This window comes from Sminthopsis crassicaudata, chromosome 3 (genome assembly GCF_048593235.1).
Source record: "Sminthopsis crassicaudata isolate SCR6 chromosome 3, ASM4859323v1, whole genome shotgun sequence".
In the NCBI taxonomy this organism is placed as follows: Eukaryota; Metazoa; Chordata; class Mammalia; order Dasyuromorphia; family Dasyuridae; genus Sminthopsis; species Sminthopsis crassicaudata.
In genome coordinates, this window is record NC_133619.1 from 418,200,634 (window position 1) to 418,217,573 (window position 16,940).

General features: G+C 33.8%; 1 long non-coding RNA gene across 1 annotated transcript in view; it reads left to right on the forward strand.

Annotated features, from left to right (window-relative positions):
* Positions 1 to 4,433: 4,433 nt before the first annotated feature.
* The window catches only part of LOC141559630 (uncharacterized), a 61,856-nt gene continuing 49,349 nt past the window's right edge, over positions 4,434 to 16,940 (forward strand). Inside the window, exon 1 of the long non-coding RNA XR_012487510.1 lies at positions 4,434 to 4,632. This is a non-coding gene — a long non-coding RNA (uncharacterized LOC141559630). The remainder of the gene's footprint in view (positions 4,633 to 16,940) is intronic.

Here is a 16,940-nt window from a genome sequence, read left to right on the forward strand (position 1 = left end):
TAATAGCTTTTTAGCAGAGTCTTTGGGGTTCTCTAAGTATACCATCATGTCATCTGCAAAGAGTGATAGTTTGATTTCCTCATTTCCTACTCTAATTTCTTGAATCTCTTTCTCAGCTCTTATTGCTGAGGCTAGCGTTTCTAGTACTATATTGAATAGTAATGGTGATAGTGGGCAACCTTGTTTCACTCCTGATCTTACTGGGAAAGGTTGCAGTTTATTGCTATTGCATATTATGCTTACTGAAGGTCTTAAATATATGCTCCTGATTATTCTAAGGAATAATCCATTTATTCCTATACTCTCAAGCGTTTTTAGTAGGAATGGATGTTGGATTTTGTCAAATGCTTTTTCTGCATCTATTGAGATGATCATATGGTTTTTATTAATTTGATTATTAATATGGTCAATTATACTAATAGTTTTCCTAATATTAAACCAGCCCTGCATTCCTTATATGAATCCTACTTGATCATAGTGTATTATCCTGGGGATGATTTTCTGAAGTCTTTTTGCTAATATCTTATTTAAGATTTTAGCATCAATATTCATTAAGGAAATTGGTCTATAATTTTCTTTCTCAGTTTTCGCTCTACCTGGTTTAGGTATCAGTACCATGTCTGTGTTATAAAAGGAGTTTGGTAGGACTCCTTCATTCCCTATTTTTTCAAATAGTTTATATAGCATTGGGGCTAATTGTTCTTTAAATGTTTGGTAGAATTCACATGTAAATCCATCTGGTCCAGGGGATTTTTTCCTGCGGAGTTGATTAATAGCTTGTTCTATTTCTTTTTCTGAAATGGGACTATTTAAGCAATTTATTTCCTCCTCTGTTAATCTAGGAAGCCTATATTTTTGGAGGAAGTCATCCATTTCACTTAAGTTATCAAATTTATTGGCATAAAGTTGGGCAAAGTAATTCCTTATTATTTCTCTAATTTCCTCTTCATTGGTGGAAAGATCCCCCTTTTCATTTGTAAGACTAACAATTTGATTTTCCTTTCTTTTTTTCTGATCAGATTTTACCAAAGGTTTATCTATTTTATTGGCTTTTTCATAAAACCAACTCTTGGGTTTATTTATTAATTCAATAGTTTTTTTACTTTCAATATTATTGATTTCTCCTTTTAATTTTTGTATTTCAAGTTTAATTTTTGGTTGGGGGTTTTTAATTTGGTCTTTTTCTAGCCTTTTAAGTTGCAAGCCCAATTCGTTAATCTTCTCTTTCTCTATTTTCTTCAAATAAGCCTCTAAAGATATAAAATTTCCCCTTATTACTGCTTTCGCTGCATCCCACAGATTTTGGTATGATGTCTCATCATTGTCATTATCTTGGGTGAAATTATTAATTGTTTCTATAATTTGCTGTTTCACCCAGTCATTCTTTAAGATGAGATTATTCAGTTTCCAATTACTTTTTGGTCTATTTATCTCTAACTTTTTACTGAATGTAGCTTTTATTGCATTGTGGTCTGAGAAGAAGGCATTTATTATTTCTGCCTTCCTACCTTTAATTTTGAGATCCTTATGTCCTAATATATGGTCAGTTTTTGTATAGCATCCATGAACTGCTGAGAAGAAAATATATTCCTTTCTATTGCCATTCAGTTTTCTCCAAAGGTCTATCATACCTAGTTTTTCTAATGTTCTATTTACTTTTTAAATTTCTTTCTTGTTTGTTTTGTGGTTTGATTTGTCTAAATCTGAGAGTGCAAGGTTGAGATCTCCCACTATTATAGTTTTACTGTCTATTTCTTCTTGCAACTCTCTTAACTTTTCCTTTAGGAAGTTAGATGCTATACCACTTGGTGCATATATGTTTAGTATTGATATGGCTTCATTATTTATGCTACCTTTCAGCAGGATATAGTTTCCTTCCTTATCTCTTTTAATTAGATCAACTTCTGCTTTTGCTTGATCTGAGATAAGGATAGCTACCCCTGCTTTTTTTGGCTTTATCTGAAGCATAATAGATTCTGCTCCAACCTTTTACCTTTACTCTATATGTATCTCCCTGCTTTAAGTGTGTTTCCTGTAAACAACATATTGTAGGGTTCTGATTTTTGATCCAGTCTGCTATCTGTCTCCGTTTGATGGGAACGTTCATCCCATTCACATTTACAGTTAAAATTACTAATTCTGTATTTCCTGCCATCATATTATCCCCAGATTATGCTTTTTCCCTTGACCCCCCTGAGCCCCTTCCCCAATATTCAATTTATAGACTCCCCTTTTGACGCGCAGCCCTCCCTTTTTTTTTAGTATCCCTCCCCCCTCCCTCCACATCCCTTCCCTTATTCTCCTTTTCCTTTTCCCTTTTCCTCTCCCCCCCTTTTAATGAGGTGAGAGAAAATTCTCTGAAAAACAAATATGACAATTATTTACTCTTTGAGCCTCTTCTGATGAGAGTAAGATTTACACAATGATTCTCCCCCTCTCTAAATTCCCTCAGATATGGTGTATTTTCTATGCCTCTTCCTGGGATGTAGTTTCCCTCTTTTTATCACTCCCTCCCCTTTTTATGATACTACCCGCTTCCCTTTACTACACCCCCTCCTTTTTTTTTTTTCTTTTATATCAGTAAAATCAAATTATCCATGCGTACTTTCTATATACCCATAACAGAGATATACTTCTCAAGGGTTCTGTGTACCTTTTTCTGTTTCTCTTCAGTCTTGTGGATGTAGATCAAATTTTTTGTTTAAGTCTGGTTTTTTTCTTAGAAACATATGGAATTCCTCTATTTCATTGAATGACCATCTTATTCCATGGAAAAAGATGCTAAACTTATCTGGGTAGTTTATTCTTGGTTGCAATCCTTGATCTTTTGCCTTTTGGAATATCAGGTTCCAGGCCCTTCTATCTTTTAATGTGGAGGCAGCCAGATCTTGTGTGACCCTTATTGTGGCACCTTGGTATTTAAATTGTTTTTTTCTAGCTGCTTGCAGGATTTTCTCCTTTGTGTGGTTATTCTGCAGCTTAGCCACAATATTCCGTGGTGTTCTTTTTTTAGGGTCTATTTCAGAAGGAGTTCGATGAATTCTTTCAACATCTACTTTCCCCTCTGTTTCTATTATCTCTGGACAGTTCTCTTTGATGATTTCCTGTAAAATAGAATCTAGGCTCTTTTTTTGGTCATAGTTTTCGGGAAGTGCAATGATCTGCAGATTATCTCTCCTAGATCTATTTTCCAGGTCTATAGATTTTCCCAGTAAGTATTTGACGTTATTCTCCAGCTTTTCATTTTTTTTTGTTTTGTTTGACTGATTCTTGGGTTCTCAATGAATCATTCATTTCTATTTGTTCCATCCTGACTTTTAAGGAGTTATTTTCTTCATTCACAGTTTTTAGTTCTTTTTGTAAATGCCCAATTTCATTTTTAAATGAGTTATTTTGCTCTATTGAATTTTTTTCCTTTTCCCTAATTTTTTTTTTTTGAGAATTATTTTCTTTTTCCAATTCAGAAATCCTATTTTCTTGGGACTTTTTTATCTTCTCCAATTCAGAAATCCTATTTTCTTGAGACTTTTTTATCTTCTCCAATTCAGAAATCCTACTTTCCTGTGATTTTTTTACCTTTTCTAATTCACTAATTTTGTTTCCCTGCATCTCCTGTGAATTCTTTATTTTTTCCAACTCCAATTTCATAGCTTCTCTTTCCTTTCCCCATTTTTCTTCAAACTCTCTTAACTTTTTAATAGTCTCTTCAAGGAGAGAGTTATGTGATGGGGGGCAGGAATCGTTCCCCTTTAGGTTGTTATCTGCTGACTCTCTGCTGTTAACTTCCTCGGGGTTGGATACCCGCTCTTTCTCTGTGTAGAAGGACTCTATGGTTTTTTTGGGCTTCTTGCTCATACTTAAAAAATCTTTTGGGGTCTGTTCCTGGGGTAGGAAATCATTTATTTATTTATTTATTTACCAGCTTCCTCCCAGCCGGGATGGATGCAGCGGCCCCTGCACCTGAGCTAAGAGAGAGCTCTGGGAGAGAGTTCCCCACCCCCTTCCTGGAAGTGCCTCAGAGGTGATCAGCACTGCTGTGCTTTGAGGGCGCTGTGTTTTAGCGGCTTCCCTGAGGTTAAGACTGAACAGTAAAGGAGACTCAAAGTCTAGCCTATGCCTCCCGGTGGGACGTGGATGTCTGCAGCAGGTGACGTGAAAAGCCCCTGCGCTCAAACTGGAAGTGTCTGCCAGGAACCGCGGTCCCTAGTTCAAAGGTTCCGCTTCTCTGGGACTTCTGTTCCACAGCCTCCAGTCAGCCGAGCCAGGCACTATGAGTTACCGCTCCGCCCACTCTTCAATCTCTTAACTACCCCGAGGTAAAAGCCTGGATTGCCTACGTCGGCCACACCCCCGGTGCCGAGATCTGCTGAGTCACCCCCAGGATCTGGGAAGATCCAATCTGGTTTTAAATTTTAAAGTGGCTTATATTTCTCCTCTGAACTGCTGTTTTATAAGCAGAGAAGAGCTAACAGCCTGTGCCAGATTCTTTTATCTCAGTGGCTTCTCTGATCCCAGAGCCCTCCCCAGCGTGACTGGCGCAGTGTGCCACTACCCCACTGTCTGTGCTGGCCTCTCTTCTTCCTCCCCTGGGAGCTGACCTTTCCTGCTGAAACTCCAGATTCTCTTCAGCTGGTAAGTCGTGCTTCCAGTCCTTGTGGATTCTATCAGTCCAACGCTATTTCTGAGGCTGATTAAATCTAGTTCGTTGTGAGGGAAGAAAGGAGCTTACACAGTGGCGTGTATCTTCTCCGCCATCTTGGCTCCGCCACCCCCCCCCCCCCCGAATTGTTATGAAGATAAAATGAGATAATATTTTCAAGCACTTTCAAATCCTTAATGAGCTATGTAAAATTAAGTATCAGTAGCAGTAGGGGACTTGCATTTAACAAGGCCCATCTGTGACTAGGACTCATTATGTGACTCTCAGACACAATGGACATTTCTTACCTTTTCTCTCCTTACTCTCCCCTTCTGTGCAAGAGAGACTTTAATACCTGCTAGAATAAGTTGGAACCAGAAGCCTCTTGTTCCCAGAGAATTGTTGTCTAGAACTATATCTTTCTATTCCCTTAAATATTATTAGTCTAGGAGATGTGATTGGGTTCAATATAACTTCCAATAACTTTTCCACTATTGGGGGGGAAAGAAGATCCCAAGTTTCATACCCAATGCTAGACGTTCTCCCCCCAAAAAAACTCAGTTCCATAATGAATACACATTGCAAAAAGCAAAAAAACCACATTTATTCAAATCATAACAAAAAAGAAAAAGGAAGGAGAAAGAGAATTAGTAAAAAGAATAAGAAAAAGGAGAAGAAAAGAAGAAGAAATAATAGTAGTAAATAGGAGAATATCTATCCACCACCAGAAGAGAGTGAAGGAGATCTTCCATTAAGAGTGAAGTAACTCAGCTTAGTCAAGACAAGAGTCCTTGATCTCAGCAATGAGAAAATCCTCACAATTTCCAGAGTAGTAAATTGAGGTTGGGTCTATGAAGGAGACTTCCAGTTCAACTCATATATTCCCAAATAACATTTTCCTCATTCATCTTTACCCTCAAAGCTAGGAGCACCTGAAGTGACTCAAAATTCAAAGAAGACTTAAAGTTTGGGGAGTCCTAAAGAAAACTGAAGCTCTTTCCCAAATCTCCCCTGCCCCTTATACAGGTTATTCCTCTTCACCAATGATAACAGAGCACCATATCAATGGACTTTGAGGCAGAAGTTTAAAATAATGATAATGATTTTGAAAATAATAATAATCTGGAATTGAAGCTTCCTAGCAAGGGGTTAGTAGGGAGTTAGATTAAACAACATGGTATCTGTCTGGAACATGTGAAGATGATGAAGATTTCTTTATACATGGTGGAATTTGGGGGTCATTAAACCTGATGATTCTGGGGAAGGAAACCAGTATGTTTGTCTATAGTTGTCTTTTGTAATCTGAAGACTATCTGGGATATTAATCAGAGTGCATCCTGTTAAAACTTCTTTTAACCTGTATGGTTATAATTATCCTTCTTCAGCAATTCCCTATATAACATTCCTTTGGTCTCCCAGGTTCTAAGTCCTTACTGTGCCTCTTCCTAGCTTCAAGAAAGTAAGTTTCTTGATTTTGAACCTCCATTTCCAATGGCATGATGTGATGAAATGTAAAGAGCTCTGGTTATAAAGTTAGATGACCACAGGCAAGCCACTTAAGCTCTATCTGCCTTGCTTTTCTTATCAGTATACAACTCATGGGTAAAAATGACTGTATTCATTAATCAGGATTGTACATTTAGACAGTTAGATAGCACAGCTGGACCTGGAGTTAGGAAACCCAAGTTTAACTACTATCTATAACACTTATAATTATATACTTTCTTATCTATACAATGTGGATAATAATATCCCTCATTTCATATAGTTGCTATGAGACTCCAACAAGGTAACATGTGTAAAAACTATAGAAATTTTAAATATTTTGGCTTTATTGTGAGTTACAGAGATTAGTTATCCTTGGTAAGAGCCTAATGCTTGATTCTAAAAAAAGCAATGTGGAAATTTTTTTTTTTTTAACCAAAGGCTGGATACCTGATAGAAAATGGCCTCCTGAGGCCTTTAGCTTCACATATAAACATATAGAAATTACTGTGTCTGGAATATCACTAGCTCTACTTTGTATATATTCAAAATAAAAGACATTTTTATGCTATTTTCCCTGGCCTAAAATATGTTAATTATTCACTGGCAAATATGGAAACAATTGAATGGAAATTGTCATTATGGGATTATCTTGATATAAGCAAAAATATGGAGAAAAAAGAACAAGGTTTATTCTCTTATTTATGCACTTTTCTAACTTAAAAAAGATTATAAAATAGTTACAACTTTAGTGTAAGTTTTGAAAACTCTGTGGAAGATGATTTATATAAAAGTTGTAAGAAATGAGCAAGAATTATAAAACAGGCTTTAATGGAGAACTGCAGATTGTGAGCTAGTTAAAAGGCAGCAACCCCATTAATCTACATGAATGGACTTGACAGAGAATTTAACATATACCAAACGAATGCTGCAATGTTCTTTAAGATGTTTTTTTCCCCCAAGGAGAGAGTTACTATTTCACACACAGAAAGAATTTATTAGATTATGAAAACCTTCAGCCAAGGTGAAAAACTCTTGGGAAAAGAACTGGGAAAAGTCCAGTGTAGGTCCTTAGAGAACCAAATTTTCATTATGAATAGTTTGTAGTTACTGCTGGCTGTTTAAATTTTTTTTCAAAAATTGTCTATTGCAATTTTTATCTTTAATTTTTTCTTTCTTATCTTTCTTAGAATGTTAGTAATCTTGGTAAAAAAAAAGCTGAGAAAAGGTACTTCTCTCTTTTTGAAAGGATGGATACTATGCATGTGGATCTTTATGTACATACATTGTTAATTTATTGATTAATTTTGCTGAATCATGTTTTCTTTTTATATAAATCATATTTCTATATCCTTATGCATAATGTCACATATTATATATAAATATCTCTTACAGAGACAGAGCACTGGACTTGAAATTAGGTAGATTCATCTTCCTGAATTCAAATCTGTTCTCAGATATTTATTAGCTGTGTGATGCTGGGCAACTCACTTAATTCTATTTGCCTCAGTTCCTCAGCTGTAAAATGAACTAGAGAAGGAAATGGTGAACCACTCTAGTATCTTTGCCAAGAAAGCACCAAATGGTTTCCAGAGAGTAGATCATGACTGATATTCCTTCTTGGTAGGGAAGGAATTTGCAGTCAAAAAGTAGCATGGTTTAGAAATCAAAGCTCTCAATAAAAATAACAAACTTTTAAAAACAGAAAGATTTCTTTATTCAGAAATGGTATCTTATATGGCTTTCTGCACTGAATATGTTAATTTAATAAGATTCATGCAACTACAGTATTAGGCTGACCTGCTTGACATATAGCTATTAAAATAATCTTCCTAAGGTCTAGATCTGATGTCCACAACTCAGAAATCTTCAGTAGCTCCTTATTTCCTATGAATGAAATTCAGATTCTTCATTTTGACATTTAAAGTCTACTACAAGCTGATTCCAACCTCTCTTTCCAAATTAATTCCATAATATTTTCCATTTATTATATTCTTCCCCTTCTGACTTTGCTTCTGACTTTCCTGACTTTCCCACCACATCTCAGTTGATTTTTATCTTAGAACTTCCCTCAGTTGCTGAGGCATCTACTCTATGGAACATATGTCTTCTGTAAACTTCTCACTTTGGAACACTTTGTTGCCATGCTGGCCCTTTTCTCCCATTGGAGGGGCCTCCATTTTGGAGAAGGTCCAGGCCAGCAAACCTTCATTTGCCATCTGACCCTGCTTCTAACTTTCCGGATTATTAAATGCTTCTTAATTATTAAATTAATTTCCAATTTTTAAATGCTTGTTGACTTTCTACTTTGCATTTGCAGACTCTACATTCTGTTTAAACTCTCCTGATCTCAGCAGTCCTTTACACAGACTATGCACCAAGACTTCCTTTTATTTCTTCCTCTCCTTTGTCTCTTAAAATTTCTAACTTTCTTAAAATTTAGCTGAATTTTCTTCTACAGAAAACTTTTCCAATTTTTCAGTTATTAGTACTGTCCCTCCTCAAATTATTCTCTTTTTACTTTCTTAAATTTGAAAAAAAATTATTTTCAATTCTAAATTTTCTCTCTCCCTCCACAATCTCCTGCACTCAATGGGAAGACAAGAAATATGATACTTTTTATAAATGTGGAGTCATACAAAACATTTCTACATTAGCTACATTGAAAAGAAACAAGAAAAATAAAGTGAAAAAGTATCTTCACTCAGAATGTATCAGTTCTTTCTCTGGAGAAAGATAACATTTTTGTGATGAGAGCTTTGGAATTGTTGTGCATCCTTATATTGCTCAGAGTAAGTCTTTCACAATTGATAATCTCATTACAATTTTGTTGTTATTGTATACATTGTTATCCAGGGTCTACTCACTTCACTTTGAATCAGTTCAAAGCAGTTTCCCCAGGTTTTTCTGAAATCATCACAAGTCTATACCATACTTGTTCAACCATTCCTCAACTGATGGGCATCCACTCAGTTTCTAATTCTTTGCCACCTCAAAAAAAACTATTTAAATTTTTTTTTTGGCACATGTGGATCATTTTCTGTTTCTTTGATCTCTTTGGGATACAGACTTACTAGTTGTATTGCTAGGTCAAAGAGTATGCACAGTTTTGCAACACTGGGCATAGTTCCAGATGGTTTTCCAGAAAGATTTCACCAGTTCATGACTCCACATGTAATACATTAGTGTACCGATTTTTCTACATCTTTTCCAGCATTTGTCAATTTTCTTTTTTGTCATGTTAGACAATCTGATGGGTATGAGCTGCTTCAAACGATTTTCTATTTAATTATCTGTATGTAAATCACATTCCCCAAGTAGAATGTATGTTTCTTCAGAGCAAGGACTGTTTCTTGTCTTCCTGTTGTCATTCCTATGTCTTCCTACCTTAGAACAGTGCCTAACACATAGGACATATTCAATAAATGAATTGGGAAGAATTGACTATATGAACTTCCTTTTTGTATGAATAAAAGATCTGAAAAAATAAGGAGGTTGAACTAAATAATTTCATAACTCTTTTCCACATCTAACATTCTATGTCTTTATTAAAACATTTTTTTAACTTTTTACCTAGCTGAAGATAACTTTTGTACAGTATTACATTTGGATATTTTGTTAGATTTCTTTCTTCTAGATTCCCTGGCTTTATTCAGACACCAGCTAAAATCTTAACCTTCTTAAAGAGGACTTTCCTGATTGTTACTGTCTTCCATCTATTAGTTACTTTCAATTTATTATATATGAGTTATGTATTTATCTATATGTGTATATACATGTGTGTATACATACCTACACATTTTCATATACATATACATACACACACATATATATGTATATATGAATTTGCTATTTTTTCATGTTGTTTTTCTCATGAGACTTGGGGAGTAGACTTTTGCCTTTTTTCATATTTCTATTGCCTAACAAAGTGTCTAGCACATAAGTGCTTATCGACTGATTGCATCTTTGTCATTCACCAACAGGATCAACATTGTATTAAAAAGAAAAGAAAAATTATAATAGCCAGAAAATTGGGCTGCCATCTAGGTAAAGCAGGTAGCAGATGATAGATGAACTCAGGATAAGTACAAGCTAGAATGGCTAATTTTTGGTTAGTTATGGTTAGGGAGAACAAGAGTTCAAGAAGGAAGCTGCTATAAGAACTAGCTGAAGACAGCAGGGCCTGATTGCTGGCAGGCAGAGGCAGGAAAATGAGGTATAGAAAACAGACGCTTTTGGACCATTGGTTCAGAAAATGCATGAGGCATAAACCTCCCAGTTCTGGGCATAGTTCCTCATGACAGAAGCTATCCTGTCAGAGTCTGGAGTCAGGCCCTTTGATCTTTGAATTCCAGGAATACTGAGAGAGTTTACAGTGGTATTCAAATTTGCAAGTGATGCTGTACATTACACGCCTTTAATGCTATATAAAGCCTTTAAAATAGGAATTCTTAACCTTTTTATTTTTTATCAGATTTCTTTTGGAAGTCTGGTGAAGCTATAGATTACAGAGAATGTTTTTCAACAACTAAAATAAAATACACAGGTCACAAAGGAAATTAATTAAATGAAATACATTTATGAAACTATTTTAAAAATGGAACACAGGTTAAGAACTCATGCTTTAAAGTGAATAATCCAAGAGTCAAAAGAACTTTTTACTTAAAAACAGCTTCTGTAGGGACAGACCAGGAAGTCAGTGTATACAGGTTTGCACTTAATAAAACAAATTTTCAATATGAAAAAAGAGAAACTTTGAGATGCAAGACTTTTATGTTTCTGTTTTGGTTATTTTTATGTCTTTTTCCTATTTGTTTTATCTTTTCTACTATGTGCTGTGTGTACTGTCTGTTCAAAACTATGAATTCTTCAAAGCAAGAGCAAGTCTCCCTTCTACTACTCTCTAATTTGCTGCTCTGACCCAGGTGGGTGCTCAATAAATATTTGTTCCCTAGCTGACTAACTATTCCTTGCCCACCTTTTTCTTTTTAACTAAACAATATTCAAAATTTCCTGAATAAAAACCATGTTTTCAACAAGGATGGAAAAAAAAACCCTACTGTCACTGAGAAATGACTTCATTAATGAACTTTCCAGAAACTTTTAAAATATTTTGGTTCCTCATGGGAAGTCAATATTATTCCAAATTCAGTTATCCTAGTCCTACTGTCTGGCCAGGTCTAATATGTTGACCTCAGTTAATAGGAAGAATATCAAAAGAAAGCAATGACATTACTCATTGAAATCAAGCTATAGAAAATACCTTTCAAATTTTATCTGTTTCATCCAAACAAGTTAATATTTATAAATATTTATGTATATATTTGAATGTATACATAAAAGCTTCAAACTCCTTAGCCTTGCATTGACTCTCCTCAAAATCTGATTTCAGTTAATTTCATGAACTATGTTTCATACTATTCCCCTTTATGTAATCTGCATTTCAACAAAAACTTGAGAGCTTTCTGTTTCATGATCTTCTCCTATCCTTTCCCATCACAATCACTTTTATTACATGCATTCACTCTTGAAGTAACTCCCATATAAATTCATCTTTTGAAATATTTTATTTTATACAAGAATTAACTCAGGCTACATTTCTTCCATGATTCCTTTTAAACTCTCAGCTAAAAGTGATCCCTCGGTCTTGGATCATTCAAAATGGTTTTTGTTTGATTTGCATACCCTTCCTTCACTCACATAGTACCTTTTAATTTGCAATAAAGTTTGCATGATTGTCTTATCAGTTTCCCTAGTAAAGTAGAATTTCTTTGAAGGAAAGAACAGTATCATTTTTCAGATTAATGATGGATGGGTGGATGAATAGACACATAGTATTCCTAATTCTTTTTTCTATTGGGAAAGATTGAAGGCAAAGGAGAAGGGAGGAGCAGAGGATAAGATGGATAGTATTATGAAAACAATGAACTTGAACTTGGATAGACTTTGAGAAATAGTGGAGGATAGAAGAGCTTGGTGTGTTATGGACCATGGGGTGACAAAAAGTGACACATGATTGAACAACAACAGCAACAGTAAATTCCTATTTCTTATCATGAGTCCATATATGGAGTTTTTTAGCCTTTGTGGGTAGGGGACTTCAATCCGGTAAACTAATCCCTTGTCAAAATAGTTTTTAAATACGTAAAATAAAATGAAGAGGATTAGAAAGGAAAATAATTATTTGAAATAAATATTTAATGTCTTTTCCTACTTAAGTTTGTAGAATTCCTGAAATGTTTCCACAAACTCTCAAGGAATTTGAGAACTTCAAGTAAAGAATTTCAGTGGTACAGTAATTAGAAAAAGTTCGGGGGCAGCGAGGTGGCCCAGTGGATAGAGCACCAGCCTTGAATTCAGGAGGACCGGAGTTCAAATTTGTTCTCAGACACTTAACACTTCCTAGCTGTGTGACCCTGGGCAAGTCACTTAACCCCAGCCTCGGGGGTGGGGGGGGGAATTAAAGAAAGTTCTTCCTAAAAAGAAGTGACATTGTTTAAGTTAAATGGAGTATAGTGAGGGGCTACATCATAGAAGAAAACATACTTTTTTTTTCTTTTCATTTTGGTTTTGCTTTATTGTATCTTAATTTATCATAAAGTCTTTAGCTTCCATTTGCTCAATTCTATTTCTTAAGGAATTATGGAAAACACATACTCTGATTCTTTCTTTTTAGAGCACACTAGACTTTCCCACAAAATCTGCATAAATATTAGGACTAGCTGTCTTTGTTCTCTTGTTTCTGAGCTCTATTAATTTCCAAAAGTCATCTGGTTTGCTTGTCTGTATGTGCCTGTGTGTCAGATTTTTTAAAATTACATAATGGAAAAATCCAGGTATTAATATTTAAAGCTAATAGTTTAAACTGATAGTTATTTATTCAACTGGATCATATTTTCTTTCCTTTGCTAAAGATTCTGTAATGTGCTATAGTGCATGTCTAAAAACCTTTTAATGGAAGATCATTTTTCTGTGTTTATTTGAATATGTTCATTTCGAAGACCTATGGCTAGATTGTTTTTTAAAAATAAACTCTTTGTATAAAAATCACATAGATATCAATTTATAGTTATATTTTTATTATTTCCCAAGATATTTTAATTTATATGTCTATAGAAATATTTTCTAAATTAGCTCCATTATAGAAAAGACTTTTAGAAGTTAAGAAAATTGTCTTAGAAATGGCTTTATGTCACACCTTAAGCTTTATGTGATCAGGTGAAAAATGACTTCTAAACTTGTGTTCTCTCCACTTTGAAATTATTCTGAATGATTTTAAAAATATTTTACATTTACCTGCATTTGTCTATTTCATATCCATCATAGAATTTGAGCTCCTTGAAGGCAGGCCCTCTTAAATTTATTTTTGTTTTTATATCCTCAGAGTTTATAATAGTGCCAATTCTGCATATTGAACTATTCAAATAGATTCCTGACCTTATTGGTATAGGTATTCTATCCAGTGATGAAGATCACAACCTATCCTGAACAACCCTTGTTAATGTCTTCCAATAAGTTCACCATGGGAATTCCATTCCTTGTCCATCAATCCTGAATTGAGAAATTTTCTCCACTTCAATAAGATGCAGGATCTAACTATTTACCATCTCCAGGATTTAACTATTTACCATCTCTAGATATTTTCTGAGATCTTTAAAAATATTCTTCTTGACTGAAGAAAATTCTATACTTAAGTAATTACTGATGGTAAAAATATTGAACATAGAATTTTGAATGGAATTAATATAAAAGGAACACTTTAAATGATGTTTTTATTCCTTTGACTACTTTTAATCTTTGCCCTTATTCTTCATTGAAAAAAAAATCACTACATGACAATCATATGCTGTAATTCATGGCACTTGGTGCGTGCTTTGCTTATTTTTTTTGACATCTCCAGGGTACAAGTAGAATATAGAACTATCAACCTGTTATGTGCCACTTTGACCATGAGACTTATCCATCTCCCCCCCCCCCTTTATTGACAATACATTTGTTTGATAATCTTTAATTTTTGTTCTTCATGGTTTCTTATTTTCTTATTTTCAGAGAGTTCACATCAACCATGATGTTTCTTTAATATAATAAGCATTTAATACATATTTTTGAATAGAATTAAAATAAATAAGGATAGGGTCTCAAAACTAGAAATAGTTAATTAGAAATTTGGATATATGAAGAGCAATTTGTCATTTTATAATGATGACACCTTAAAGATGGTATATAAAAATACTTTATGTATCAGGGGTCACAATTTTTGGGGCAGCTAGGAGGCATAGTAGATAGAGTACCAAACTTGTAGTCAGTGAATTGTGAGTTCTTTGTGAGTTCAAGCCTGGCCTCAGACACTTATTAACTGTGTGATGGTGGGCAAGTCACTTAACTATTTACCTCAATTCTCCATCTTTAAAATGAGATGGAGAAGAAAAAGGCAAACAACTCCAGTATCTTTGACAAGAAAACTCCAAATGGAATCATAAAGAGTTGGACATGGCTGATAAACAATGGAACAAACAAAAAAGTCCTTACTTTTTACAACACTATTATTGTAGAATGTTGCAGAACAGAGTAACTGTCTAATCCTCATTTGGATCAAATATTTTTGAGATTTTATGGTGCAATATGTTAGACATAAGAGAGTTAAATATTTAATATGAGTCATGAACCAATAATTTGAAAGAAAATTTAATGTGGCTATCAGACAGTAATTGTATACAATATGGTAAACGAGTACTTTAAGGCTCATATTACATATTTAATGACTTTTGGGAAATCTGATGTCACTTGTAAAACTTGAAGTGATGCAGTATATCTTAACTTGATCCTTAATTTTAGTGAAGATAATTTAGCATCATTGAGAAGCATTGGGTGAGCTGTTTCATTAGATTTACAGTGCAGTAAATATGTGAGTTATTAAATAGCTTACCAAGGTCATCACACATATTGAAGAAGAAGAAAACAATCTTACCCTCAACCAATTTTTATTCTGTCTTTAGAGCACAAACTGCCTAATTTGGAGTAAAAATATAAGAATACAAAAAGGTAGTTTGAGCTAAGCACAAAAGTCAATGTCAAAAATAGTCTAATGATGATGAAAATTTACCACAATTTCCACAGTTCTGGGGCATGAAGGAAAGTACATTCATGGATATTTTATTTCTGAGGGCAGAAAGAGTTCTAAAATCAGAAAGAAACCAGAAAAAGTTCTAAAGAAAATATCCAATTGGCTCAGTACTTAGCTCTAGAAATGATACTTTTTTATTTATAGGAACCTGTTATACCTGTTATATTTTCTTTAAGTTAATAGATAAAACGAATAATTCTGGGAAGGAATTAATTTTACTTTAATGAATCACCAACTGATGAAAATGAATAAATTATAACCTATAGGTTTCCAAGTTCCCAAATTAGTGACATTAATATTACTTCCAAATTGTTGGGAACACTTAAATGTATGATTAGAGATTTTCTTTTATAATTAATTGAAAGAATACAATTACTATTTTGAAAAAAAAGATGTTAAGTAGTAAAAACAGAAGACTATCCTGTGGAACTTTGCCATGCTTTAAATAAGCACAATTAAAGTTAATTGATATTTACTTTTATCATTGAAGTAATTGCTAATTAAAATACCTTCTGTTACCATTTGAAGTCATGAGGTCTAGAAACCAAATGCCATCAATTACATAACATGATTACCATGTAATAATTTTTTTTCAATCAAGAACGCAAAGATTGAAAATAGTCATAGAGATGAAATACATCACACAAAGTATTTCATTTTATATTAATTCCATTCTCATCAAAAATCTGTGCTCAATGTTTTTACCATCACCAATTATTTGAGTATAGGTATTTTCCTCAGTCAAGAGGAATATTTTTAGAGATCTCAGCAAATATCTAGAGATAGTAAATAAAATCTTGAAATAATGTATCTTATTTGAAGTAGACAAAATCTATTAATTTTGGATTGATGGACAAGGAATTAATAAGAGAACATCGAGAACTTAATGTACGTACTGCTCATAGATGTATTGTCAATACTTTGGAACTTTAGACTTGGAATTTCTGTTAAGTATTATGTCTGAAGTCCATTATATTTTTCTCTCTTCCCCCCATTTTTATCATCTTTTTTTCCTTCCTCTTTTTCCAATATTAGCTACATAGTTGATTGTGTACATTAAGAACATTTAAAATTATGAATTTTGAAACTATTAATCAAGAGGGCTTCTTATACCTAGGTGAAAAAAAAAAGTGTGGTCTAAGAAGAATCAGAAAACACTATTAATTAGTTTCATACAAGGTTAGATTGTCAATTAGGATGCACATATCAATTATATTCTAATCCATTATTGTTAGAGATGATAATTTCCCATAATCATTTCATTATCAGCATGTATTGTCTATAAGCTGTCTTTTTGATTTATGGAAGCCACCCTGCATTTCAACCATTTATTTTTAAAGTTCTGAACTTTTTATTATTCTGGCTACATGATAGTAAATGTTTAAGAACCAGTTTTGAGGGAAAAAATGTACACAACACATCATTAACATTTTCTGTATCACTTTCTTAAATTTAGACAATCAATAAAACATTAAATAAACCCCAGATTTGTAGTATTTTCTGATTTTAATAGCATCCACTCTAGAGTCAATATGAGCTGACTTGTGCACACCCCTACATTCAGATTGTAACAAAGTAATACCACTTTGCCCAACTAAAAGATGGTGGAAATTGAGACTTTCTTACCTAAATATAGTGCAAGTCATTTAGAAATAACTAAAATTTTTGCTAATTAATAGAAAATGTTTTCCC